Source organism: Polypterus senegalus, chromosome 2, assembly GCF_016835505.1.
Source record: "Polypterus senegalus isolate Bchr_013 chromosome 2, ASM1683550v1, whole genome shotgun sequence".
Classification (NCBI taxonomy): Eukaryota; Metazoa; Chordata; class Cladistia; order Polypteriformes; family Polypteridae; genus Polypterus; species Polypterus senegalus.
The window spans coordinates 200,204,908-200,219,105 of NC_053155.1; positions in this window are offsets into that span (position 1 = coordinate 200,204,908).

The following is a 14,198-nucleotide window of genomic DNA, read 5'->3' on the forward strand; positions in this document are numbered from 1 at the left end:
AATCTGATATTTCCAGAATGGGCCTCAACCCCTATTGATCCTGAATTGGAGAGAACGGATCTGAGAATTTTGTACGGAGATTTTTCAATTGTGTTCAACCTGCGTGGCACAAGTGCATATAGAAAAGCACACAAAGATACAGGGCCTCATGTATAACACCTTGCGTAGAATTCATACTAAAACTTGGCGTATGGACAAAACTAGAAATATGCATACACACAATAAATTCAAGTACATAAAACTGTGTGTGATCACATTTCTATGCACTTTACCTTTATAAATCCCAATCAACATGAATTTTAATTCACATGCACGCACCTACAGCCCCAACCTGACTCCCAGAATTACTCCTGTTTGAATATGCAAATCAATATAAATAGCTCATACTGTTCAGTGTTTTGTTAAAAGACAATGGCAAAAGCACATGTAAAAAAAGAAGAATTTCAGAAAATGTGAAATGGAGGTCCTGCTTAGTGACGTGGAGGCAAGAAAAGATGTACTATTTGGTGGCTTAAGCAGTGGTATAAGTAACTAAAGGAAATTGATAGAATGGTACAGCTTGGCGAAGACACTCAAAAGTTCAAGTTCAGAAAGTTGCACATGCTCAAAATAAAAAAGAAGTGGCCAAGTATCATAAGGAAGCGTATTAGGGCCACAGAGAAGGAAAAAAAATAGAGACACAGTGAGGAAAAAAAAGATCTATGTCAAGATAAATGTCAAAATGTCAACTTTAATCTCGAAATTTCCACTTTAATCCTGTTGTTTATTTTGTCATTACAGTAGAACATCATATGCGTCATCTTAAAATCGAGTTTCTCAAACCCCATTGTAACTAAAGTAGAATGTTAAATACTTCATATTCTTAGTGTTCCCAGATCCAGTCTCTAATTGCTATGTGCTTCTTAAACACAGAGTGCAGGCAGTGATCGCCTCACAGAATACACTACATTCATGATATTATAGCTCTCTGAATATTTTAGAATACTAAGATGTATACTTGATATCATTTTCACGATGAAATGCATTACAGCGTGTATTTAATATGTGGGGACACAGTGACGCAGTGTTAGTGCTAGAACTTCACCGGGGGTAAGGGGGTCACGTCCCAGGTGTTCCCTGCCTGGAGTTTGTATTTTTTCCTGGTGGGTTTCCTCAGGGTGCTTTGGTTTCTTTCCAAAGTCATACAGGTTAGGGGATTTGGAGATGCTAAGCTGACACTACTATTGTACGTGTGTGCTTGTATTCACCTTTCAGTGAGCTGACGCCCCAGGGTTTGTTCCTGCCTAATGTACAATACTTGCTGGGGCAGGTTTGACCCTGGATAGAATAATTAAACCTGTATAATGAAGATTTTTCAATGTTCCTTAAAATTTCTGAACACTCAGTGTTCTAAGTTTACAGCTAGTTTTACTATCACAAAGATGTTTGTTGTGTGATGATTGGTTATGTGGGAAAAGAAAAAGGTAGGTTAGATAAAGACAGCATGGCTGCAAAAAATAAAGCCTAGTCAAAAGAACATCAATTGAATTCTGTGCCCGTCTCCCTGATCACCAGCTCACAAACCAAACATTTACATGTTATTTCAATTAATCCAGCGGGATACTCATTCATACATCTAGCCTCTTGGAGCCTTGTCACAACTGCCAAAAATGTTCCCTGCATTACAAGTACAGCTGCTTTTGTAATCACTTTTTAGAGATATTGTGCCAAGGTGTCCTGGGAATTTTGCAGCAGTACTGTCTCTGTCAAATGTACCAACCCCTGTACCAACCCGCCTCTCCTGTGCTTTCGTTTTCCTTCTTAATGTAACCAATCACCACACGATGTGTCTACTGTATAATAAATGTAAAACCAGCTGTAAGTCTATAATGCCAATTTTTTAAAACTTTTAAGGAACATTGAAAAATTATCTATATACATGTTTAATTATTCCATCCATCCATCCATCCATCCAGGGTTGCACTAGTCCCAGCAAGCATCAAGCGCGAGGCAGGAACAATTCAAGGATGTGGTGCCAGCTCATCACAGGATGAATACCAGAACACACAATAGTAGCTTTTGGAAGGAAACCGAAGGACATAGAGGAACGTGACCCCCTTACTGCAAGGCAGCAGCACTACTGCTATGCCAATGTTGCAGCACATGTTTAATTATTAACAGTATACATTATTTAAATGAAGTTAACAATTTATCTGTAAAATGTAATATGCATACTTTAATGCATTTCATCATTAAAAATGATATCAGCTATACATCCTAGTATTCTAACAGCACACAGCTCCAAGAGGATAGCTCTTGGAAATCTAAATCGACTTAGAAGCCACTCATCATCATGGAACAACAAGTCAGTATGATCTGTAAATACGTGCTCACTTCCAATTCTTCCATTTGCGATGTCTTCTAACAACACTAAAGCATCCATGGTAGTTGGCCATTCCGTGCACCATTATATTTACAGAATGATTACAATCAAGTGCCTTAAATTTGTAAACGATATGCAATTCATTTTGGTGTATGTGATAAAGCCCATGTCATGGACGAGAATATGAAAAAGAAAGGGAAACTGCACAGAAACAGTAAAACTGCCTTGATGCTAGGTGCTGGCCATTTACAAAACTGAGCAGAAACATGCGCACACATTCTTTGAGGCTGCCATGAAAATGTACGTGGCATTTAAGCAAGTTTAGTTTTTATACATCTGGATGTGAGCGTGGAAATGTGCGTATGCACCATTCATACACAAGGCCCTTGGTGTCTCCACATAGACATGATTAAACTAGAAATTGTTTGCTGTCTCCTTCTCTATGGGGAAAAAAATAGCATAACATTTTCAAATTCACTTGATTCAGTTAATTCCAGCATCTGGAGGCTATCCTAACAGTGAGAAATCTGATCTGAACAGGATACTGGTCCAGTGCAGGATCCATTCATGTACATACACGCACACAAGGGGCAAATTGGAATGTCCCATTATAATAATAGCCACATGAAAGAAAAACTGAAGTAACCACAAAAGCAAGTGGAGAATGTGCAGATATGTGGAAAACCCATGTAGGCACGTGGAGAATGTGCAGACTGTAAACACATAGGATTTGAACATATGAGGCTTCAGCTCTAACCACTACAAACATACAACACACACCAACAAAAATATATCTACTTAAAATAACAGCAAATGAAGTAGTAACTAATTGATAAACTAGTGCCCACTGTCACTTCTCGTATGGTGAGTCCTGCTTCTGGGATGGTCATCAGTCTCCTGCAATGACTGAGTTCAGAAAACAGGCAAAAGTATTTAGAAAAGTTAATAATATAAAAACATATTAAGGTACGATTGCTCTGCTTCTTTGTTGGCAAATAAAGCTCTTCCCTAGAGGGAAGCCTCAAGCTGCTGCTATGGTCCCAAGCGCTCTGGCTATTGTATTGATGAGGCAAAGTTAATCAATGTAAATGTGAGGCTTTCTCTTACAGTTCAATACTTATTGACTCCATATTTAAGTGTTTTGTTTTTTTCTTTCCTTGTTTTCATCTTCTGTTTTAAAAGGTTAACCCTATTAATATGTCTTGAGTCAAAGTATCACCTTTAAACTTTCCCATTAAAGCATATAATTGGCTTTTAAAACCTGCATATTGTATTTTTTTCTTTCAGTTTGTTCCTTTCTGCTTCCTTTACCTTTTGAATATTTCCTGTATAAAACTGATTATTGATAGCCCTCTAGCAAACACCCTACGTTTCCATGGCACACCAGTAGGTGCTGCTGTTCAAATTCATACACTGATGAATCTGTAAATATGCCCTTGTTACATTCGATTTGCTCTAGAAGAACCAGACGAGTAGTGGCTAGCTATCTGAAAAGCCGCAGATCTCCAAGACCATGACTGACAACCACCACACCATGTTCACTATTAAGAGAGTCTGCTCATTCTTCAATAGTCCTTCTGGCCTCTCCAAAACAAACAAGGCAGAAAATTGTTATTTCCAACTGGATCTTGCACAAGTCAACATTGGGGTGACACAGTGTTACTGGTGCTGCCTTACAACTCCAGATTCTTGAATTTAACTGCCAGCACTGCTCTGTGTATGGAGAATGCACATTTTACCTTTGTCCATGTGGATTTCTCCAGGGCTGTTCTGGCTTTCTTCCTACATCCTCAATACATGCATGTCAGTTTAATTGGTTACTTTAAATTGGCACAGTGTGAAAAGTAGGACGTGTATGCGTGAGTGGGCACTAGGATGGACTGGCATACCATCTAGGGCTGGTCCATGCAGTTAAGGAAAGTAACTCTGAACTGGAAGAGTCAGGTTCTGAAATGAATGGATGTATGCATTTCTTAAATCTAAGGGAAAGGTTATATGAATATCATGTAAACAATGCAGAAGTGATAAACTTGAAGGTGTTTCTGGCATTCCTAGTGAACTCCAGTTTGATATGCTTCTTATAGCTACAGCAAGGGTTTTCATGATTGATTTTTGTTTTATTTTGTGCAACTCTACTTAGTTTATCAATCCATTTTGTCCATTAAAGCTGTTCAAGTGGTGTAAATATTATATGCAATTTTAAATTGGTAAAATGCCCATTTGAACTTCCCTATAAAGAGATTTGTTTCACTGTCAAAACAGGAATAACCTAAATGCACTAACAAATGAACATCACTGATACACTGCTTCTAGCTTCTGATTGAGATATTAGTTACTAGGAAAAACACAATTATTATCAGAAAATGTCCACCAGCATCTGTGTACCTAAAATATATCAACCAACACAATGTCACAACACAGAAATGAGCAGCAGGAATATGACCTGATAATGTGAAAAGAATGGGAGAGGAATACAAATCTTTACAAATACTTTACAGAGAAATGACACTTTGTAAATTGTCCTGCATTTCTGAACTGAAATAGAAATAAACAAAAGAAATCAGTCTTCCTTTATCAAGGTTCATCAATATTGGTAGAAACATAAAATATAATACATGATTTAGTTTATAGGTTCTCCCATATCCTCCTTCTAAGGGAATGCAAATAAAACTGCTCCATATCATTCTCTAAATGTGCAATATAGACCTTAAGTCAACCAGTGCAATTTGTACATTTAACCAGTGCAATCTGTATATATGACAAGTGTAATTTTTATATATTTGTAATGTACTTTTATTAATATTAATTTTCTTGTTTTTTACTCTTATGCCTTACAGTGAGTCAACAGCACTTTCAATTTCATTGTTCTTTTGTAAAAGTGACAATGACAATACAGATTTATCTATCTATCTATCTATCTATCGTGAAAGGCACTATATAGCGCCTGACCCAACACAGATTGGACACAGGAGGCACTTGTAAAATAAAAGGATTTTTATTACTCTTCAGCTGGAAGGCACGTCTTCCCCGTACTCCCCCCAGCCACAACACAGTCCCGAACACCAGTACAGCACAAGCACTCTTCTCTTCCTTGGCACCACCACTCCTGCCTCGCAACCTTGTCCTCCTCCATCCGACTCTGGCCGATGAGTGGTGGTTGCTGGCTCCCTTTTATAGATCACCTGGAGGTGTTTGATCACCAAGATCCGGCAGCACTTTCAGGTGTGATGAAGCTGTTGCCCACACGGGCTCAGGAGTCCCAAACACAGCACCCCCTGGCGGTACCTGCGGGATCCAACAGGGCTACCCCCAACTCCAATTCCCAGGGAGCCCTGTGGGAAACTGAGGCACTACACCAGCCCAGGGGGGCGGCCATCTAGCGTCCAGGGGGAGGTATTGCACTGTCCAGGGCTGCTCCCCCTGAATACAGTGTGCAGGGGCTTCCCGGCTGGGCATGGACGCCAGGCGCCTGTCACACTATCTATCTATCTATCTATCTATCTATCTATCTATCTATCTATCTATCTATCTATCTATCTATCTATCTATCTATCTATCTATCCACCAAGAATCTGTCAATAATCATTATCCCAATCATCCTCTTATGTGAACATTGAAGAGATTGCCATTGTAGACAAGTTAGACAACCTTGTAGTTTTATTCGTAATTTGGGGTGGGCAGATTGGGACAGTGTCTTTTCTTCAGTACAAACTGTAAATTCTGGATAGGGGAACAGAAAGTTTAGGCGCACTGTGATGGGGGCTCTATTTTGGTGTTCTTCCTGCAACTATATTACAGATAAGACCAGGATAATAAAAAAATACATTAAACACTTGACACAAGGGATGGGTGAAGAAAGGGAGAAATAACAGTAGCAAACAAAAAGACAACAGGTCAAAGCCTAGATTCCCTTTTCATTTAACTATAGAATCAGTTGACCCGCTTGTCTGTTGGGTTGGCCCATCCCCTGACCCACCTAAGTAGAACCAAGCATTCACTTTTTCACGTCTTATCTCTCTCTGTCTCTCTCTCTTGTTTTCTGGCCTCTGTTCTTCGCACATGTTGATCCTTCATCCTAGCTGGCCTTCTGATTCTAAGCTCACTAACTCCCATGCCCATGAGGTATCTTTAAACCTCATCCTGGGGTCACTGCTGGCTAAAAATTAAGTCATGTTTGTCCCCACTTTTGCTGTAGGGCTACTAGTCTGCAGCTCTCTGAAGTGGGACCCTGGTATTCATGCACTTCTGAGCCTGTTTATAACCTCAAATGAGTTTCATTTCCAGGGAAATATTAAAAATGGCAATATCATCCTTGCTCAACCACCATGGGACTGTCTGCTGCACTTTTCTGGCCTGAGAGTTTTTCAATCCTTGTTATCATTACCCATGTTCATTCTGTATGAAAAGTGTCAGGTATTCCAGATAACAGCCTGGATGTCCGACTGATAGCTAAAGTCATTCTGGGACGTCCAGATACAGGGCTTCTTAGCCACAGCAGTACGCTTTCCTTTGAATTGATTTGCAACATAACTTTCAGATTGTTAGTGTCCATTGCAGCAACAGCAGTGCAAATGCAGGCTGATACAGGAGCTCAGAGTCAGGTCAATCTGCTATTTACTTTTGCAGAAAAGAAGTTCATAGTTCAACCAGTCAAATAACTTTGACAATTACATTCAGCATAAGGTGTTTTTATAAAATCTGTTATGTTGATGAAGCATTATGATTGGCTTGTTGGACATTAGGAAGAATTTTGACATTTCTAAAATTTGCTTTCAGCAGTCACCAGGCAAAGATCTTTGTTTAACATTTCACTCTACAACTGAAGGAAATTAATGTAAATTTCCTTTGTGATTAGAACCTAAGCAAGAGGCTTTATATCATTCACCCAATTCCTCCTATTGCAAGCCATGCATTCCAGCAAGTTACAAAGTTAGGCCTCAGTTTCACGTAAAACTTGTATTTGTGTCTCAGCACAATTCTGAGACCTTAATTGTATAAACATTTCTCAGCATGATTCATAACACAGCTCTGAGAACCCAACAAATGCATGCTTCTGCCTCTCAACCAGGGCCATGTTGGGCTCCCATCTGCTCCCCTTTCCTGCTAAAGACCGCTTGTCCAACACAGCATTTGAAAGTTGCAGTTCTTCACATGGGTTTTGAGCTTAATCTTTCTGAGTGTGGAGCTTGACAGTTTAGAAGTGTATTGATCTTTCAAACCGAGTGAAACCATTTACTGTGATTGCAGCTTGAACATATGGTGTGATTTTCTAGGCATTCTTTTAGAGCTGGGCCAACTATAACCCACTTGGAGGAAACAAGTGTTAGACCCAGGATGTTCGAAAATCTCGGTTAATACTTTATAGTAGGATTGGGAACACCAGGGAAAATCTCAAGGGTCAAAATCTGTAAAAAAGTCTGATCTGTTTTGCTCAGTTCATAGCCACTACGTCCCTGGGGTGTAAGAAAATGAAGATGAATGAGCAAAGTCATGTACATTTAAGGCCTTCCATTGGAACTATCAGTTTTACATTATGGTATGTCATGCTACATAAAGGTTGGTGCAGCCATGATTTTCAAATGGGTGTTGGCTTGTATGGCAAAAGAAACATTTTTATTACAGAACTCACAAAAAAGGAAAAGAATAAAGATTAACTAAATATCTAAATGTCTGGAATACATGCAGTATATTAATTTTAAATCAAAACTAATGATTAAATTCTTCATCATATTTGCTCTTAAAAAATGACAGAATAAAAAAACCAGAACCTGATTTAATTGATATTGCTATGAACCAGTATCTAATACCTCACTTACACAACACATTGAAGAAAAGATAGGAAAATGCAGTGGACATAAGCTACATCTGGCAAGAAACATGATAAACAAATGCAGTACACTACGTTCTCTTCACAGGGTAAAAAAACTATAATGAGGTAACTGTGGCATGACTGAAGCAATCTGTCTGACTTTCAAAATGCTTCCAGAATGTACCTTTATTTTTACAGACAAACAATTCTGCTGCTGTATCTAGCCTGAACAGAAATGTTAGAAGAAATAATAGTTTGGTCATAAATAGCAGAAACACATATACTGTACTAAATATTTAATTAACTCATTTTACACTTAGTATGTTTTGTTTCAGTCATAATGCATGAAGGCTGAGAAGCTTTATTTATGTGAAAGAGAAAATGAGCAACATTTTGCATTTTTATACAAATACAGGGGACATAGTGGTCAAGGGGTCAAATAAGAAAATTTTGTAAGGGACATATTGTAATGTATTCTAAGCATGTATATTTTTGTTAATCAGAGTAGAACATGTCTGGACAGAAGGCTGGCAGGTCACCTTGTAGTGAGTTTGATATCTTATCAGGATGTTGTTCAGAAAACTCTCTTCAGACAAGACCAGTCAGGAATGTGCACTGGAACATTCCCCAGATGGGATGGAAAAATAAAAAAGTCTGGAGGACTTGGCCTAAATGGTTATCAGTTATCCACATAACATAAGCTTTAAATGTTGTTTGGTCTTGGTATGTTGTTCAGTGTGTCACGCATGCACATCCAAGGATCTCCCTACTGGCTCATTCGAGGTAGATGGTAACCTACCTGAGTGAGATGGGGCGCTGTCATTATGTCTCCTTTTTTTCCCCATAGCTCCCAATGAAGGAAATTAGTTCCGCCTCTTCCGGTCCTCCCATTATAAAAAGCCTGGCTGCCTCCACTGGGTTGTCTTTTTAAGAACGGTTCCAGATGAGTGAGAGCTCTATGGAAGACCTCCAATTGCTGCTATGGCTAATGTTAAAAAGCCACATTTATTTTCTGTTTTTTACCTTGTGGGGTTTATGCTTGCTATTGCCAGAAGGCACTTGTTTAAGTTTATATAAGAAAATCAGGGGATTAAATGGGACTACCCGGCTGGTGTTCCTAATAATCTTTGTTCCGGTTCTGTTTGGATCTGTGCTCGGTCAGCTCACAGGGGTAAGAGGTCTCCTTTCAAGCACACCTCCTGGGTCATAATATATATAATCCTCAGAAAAGATCTGCTACAATTCAAAACATTACATGTCATTATTATATATACTTTATTTGTGTGTAGATTAAAACTCTTCATCTAAATCAAATGTGCAGAATATCTTAACATTTAATGTCACGCTTTCTACAAGTCTATGAGCAATGATTTATAAGATGTACACACACTCTACTGGAGTAAAATTTAAAAAAAAAAAAAAAACAACAGAGGGAATGTAGGAAAAATGTGCTCCACATGACATAAACCTTATACATGATACTCAGATGTGGGCTCCTCCAGGAAAGTGTATTTACAGTTGAAGCCTGGAAGCACTTCTTTATGCAAAGAGTTGTGGGACTCTGGAACAAACTACTGAGATATGTAGTTAAAGCAGAAACCTTGAAAACCTTTAACACTAGAATTACCAGAGCCTATGAGAAAACTTGTAAATCCGGCCCGCCTTAAATCCGTTCACACCTCTCCGTCAGCGTCTTTTGTCCTGTAAATGTGCCGATTAAGACAAGCAGCAAGCAGCCTGCTACTCCATCCCCCCACTGACTTAGCACGCGCACAAACTTCTCCCAGCTCATGCCTTGTTTGATTATCTGGGAGTGAACTGCTGGAGTTTTAGAATGGAAATAATAGATTGTTATTTGGAACACATGCATTTCATGTGTGTTCCATTTCTACAGTAATCTGTGTAAACACATTGTTAAAACAGAACCTTTTTCATATTTTAGTAATAAATGTTACAAAATGTAGGCATAAACTATAGAATGTGTGAAGCCTGAAGTCCAATTGATCAAATAAACACTTTCACAAAAGGTTCAAGGACAATACAACAACTTCTGTGGTGTAGCGGTAAGATTTGCTGACTTGTAATCAAGAGTCCACCGGTTCGATCCCCACTGTCTCCTATATTTACCGTTTTCATTAGTAAGCTGCTCTTATCTATACTAATAAAAGGCAAAGCCCTCACTGACTCACTCACTCATCACTAATTCTCCAACTTTCCGTGTAGGTAGAAGACTGAAATTTGGCAGGCTTATTCCTTACAGCTTACTTACAAAAGTTAAGCAGGTTTCATTTCAAAATTCTACACGTAACGGTCATAAAGGTCTATAACGGCCGACAACATCCGCCATGTTGAACTTTCTTATTTACGGCCCCATCTTTACGAAATTTGCTAGGCGGCTTCCCTGCGCTAACCAAAACAAATGTACATATTTATTTCGATGGTATGACGCCACTGTCGGCCGCCATATTGAACTTTCCAACGTCAGTAATTCTCCAACTTCCCGTGTAGGTAGAAGGCTGACCCCAACTTCACGAAATCTGGTAGGTGGCTTCCCTGCGCTAACCAAAACTGATGTACATACTTATTTTGGTGGGATGACGCCACTGTCGGCTGCCATATTGAACTTTCCAACGTCACTAATTCTCCAACTTCCCATGTAGGTAGAAGGCTGAAGTTTGGCATGCCCATTCCTTACAGCTTACTTACAAAAGTTAAGCAGGTTTCATTTCAAAATTCTATGCGTAACGGTCATAACGGTCGACAAGGTCCGCCATGTTGAACTTTATTATTTATGGCCCCATCTTCACGAAATTTGGTAGGCGGCTTCCCTGCGCAAACTGAAATCAATGTACGTACTTATTTCGGTGGTATGATGCCACTGTCGGCCGCCATATTGAACTTTTCAACGGTCTTTGTTACTTATGGGCCCATCTTCAAAAATTTGGTACACGGGTTCCCAACGCTAACTGAATCCTACTTATGTACATATATATCCATAGCCTGCAGCTTGGTCACCGTGTGAGGCGCCGTTGGGTCCCCCATCCCAACGCCTCCACTTTGTTGGCTGCCTTCCTATATAAGGCCGTCCGTCGCTCCGGTCTCTACATTCCCTTCCTTGCTTCACCACGGGATTCCCGTCTCCCTGCTGATAACTACAGCCTTTTTATTTAATCCATGGCTTCTCCGCTGTTTTATTGTTCGGTTATTACGATTATAGTTATTGTTTAGGTATTTTAGACTTACTTTACATTGTTCTGGTACACATTTTCTTTATTATTCCAACCGTACCCCCATTAACATGTCTATCGAGGTGATCACCATCGATCAAAGTACTGTCACTTACTGAGTGGTTTCCATGCCCGGAGATGTCACCTACCTTTTCCATTCTCTGTGTTACATATTGCACGGCCATATCAGGCTCACTCTTGATATCCGGAGGAACATTGTGTCTAATGTATTGAATGACTGGGACAGGTTCAAGGTGTGGACTGATGATGGTACAGGAGATAATTATACTACACAGGAGCACTATAAGAGTGAAATGCTTAAGCCCTTCACCTATGGTTCTGCATGTGAGTTGATGGCTGCCGCTGAATTGTTCGGTTGTCGCTTTCAAGTGTATCGAAATGGCCAAATATTTCACACCTTTCGACAACCGCCAATGCCTCTTAAACATCTTAGATTGACAGGTGACGATTTCAGTAGTGGACACTTTGATGTTTATGAATGTTTAAACTCTCAAAAGCTGGATGCGAAATTATCGATGAAACCGGTTGTATGCTTACAAAGCTTGACAGATGCTGAATGTCACTTCAACACAAGTCCTGCAAATACTGTCGTAATTGAAACAAACCATGAAACTCAAAACGATTATGACAGCAGCAATTCAAGCTATGAGATTTGAGACAAGATTACTGTTCACATGGCCAGCTGTACGTTGCATGCTCAAGAGTAAGCTCAGCGCAGAGCTTGGTCATATTACAACCGGAGGGTATGTGGTATACAAAGAGATCCTTAACAAATAATTATTGGTATATTTTCCCTCAGTTTAAAAAGGTTTAATTTTCTTCTTAATAAAAATTTTAAGGCAGTACTTTGGCGCTGCAAAGCGCGGGTATTTTGCTAGTTAATATTATACAGTACACACATACACTTGGTTTGCATCTGTAACAGAGCGTGTACATTTATAGTACTGTTCCTGTCCAGAGGACCGGTTACAATGAAAATGAACAACGTGTTCAAAAAAAAACATTTGACACAGACATCTGAAACAGTGGGGTATTTGTAGGAAAATCAGAACAAGCAAGCTGGCAACCAGAAGTGACAAAACAGGTAGTGATATCATCTTGACAGGAACTGAAGTGACATAATCAAAAGGGAGACAGAAGTGACGGTGTGGACCAGCCATGATGGATTCTGGAACAGGGTAGGGTGTTTTTATTTTCCTTCTTTGTTTCTGAAGAAAGAGAGAGAGAGACGTTAGTACTCCTTCACGACCCTTTATTTCGCGAGTGTTCACTCACCTTCTTCCTATTCGTGCGTGCGTGATACAGTTTAAGAATAACAACAACAAGCAATGAAGCATTATGTTTACAAAAATTCATGTTTATTTGGATTCTACGTTAATATAGTTAAAGGTTATGGAAGCAGAAGCCTATCCCTGCAGCACTGAAAGCAGTCTGAAGACAAGCAGGCAGCCCATCACAGGGCTCACTTACACACATTTCTACACTCACTCACAGAGGTTCGGCCCATTTTTGGATGCAGGAGGCAAAAAAGAGGACACAGAGAAAGCCCCAAGCAGACATTGGTAGAAAGTGCAAACTCCAAACAGATATTGCCAGACAGTGCTTCAAACCAAGTGTCTTGAAGGTGTTTCAAGGTGACTAGATTAAAAGAAAAAAAAATCTCCCCCAGAATTAAAACTTTTTAACAGCTCTACCTCTTCTTGTTTTTCTTTTCAATTTCCAATGCTCACTTGAGAAATCTCCAAATCTTAATTTGATGTAGGTTGCACCCAATCCCAGGTAACAGAGCACAGGTTTTAAAGTTTAAAATTGCAAATAAATCCATATCAGTGCAAATAACAAATTCTCAAAGAACTAAGTAAAGAAACAATGAAGCGTCATTGTCAAGTAACATTCATACAGTAAAACAATAACTCTTATACAGTAAGACAGAAGGACTTCATCTACCCATTTATCCTTTTACTCAACCAACTTTAAGGAGTGACGTCTACACTTGCAGTATATTTAGCAGAATAGTTCAGGGACTAAGAAAGGAAAAAGCAGCTGTCTCTCAAAAATCTGACAAGAGTTTGAATAAAGGGAATTACATATTCTTTTGTTCACCAAAAGCTATTGAAATTCGGAACACAACATATTTGTGTATCTTTTGTCAACAGAGACAGATACTGTATGTCTATAGAACATTACAGCAGTGTAAGTCATAAATAACATAATTGATTGGTTCATTAAAAGATAGCATTGTGTCTCCAAATGAATATAACAGTTTCTGTCACAATTCAATTAAAAATACAATTTTTAATCAAACTGCAATTAGCAAGGGAACTGCAGCTAACCCTCCATAACTTCACACAAGCTTTCAATAGATTCTTTATAGTGAAACAGCAATTTTGAACTTTACTTTACTTTTTTACACTAGTTAGACTAATAGGACAGATGGTATTAATACTGCTGCTTCCATGAAGCCCTGGATAAAAGATATCCTGTTATAGACTGGCATGTTCTGAAATAAAAATAACTGAAGGAATGCCTGGGTGCTGACATGATTGTGGTGAATGATGGGGTTGTATATTAACTACTCTACATGTAGTGCATACACATTCACACTATGGAAACTAAGGCTTTTACGGATAGTCTTCTGTTTTATCTTTTAAGCTGATTTTGTCTATTACTTAGCATGTCACTGGGTGACAAATGGGTGAATACTCATAGAAATGAAAAAACAGACACTCTCAGCAAAGGTTTTCTGACCTTGATTGGTTCCGTAGGGTTTTTACAGGCT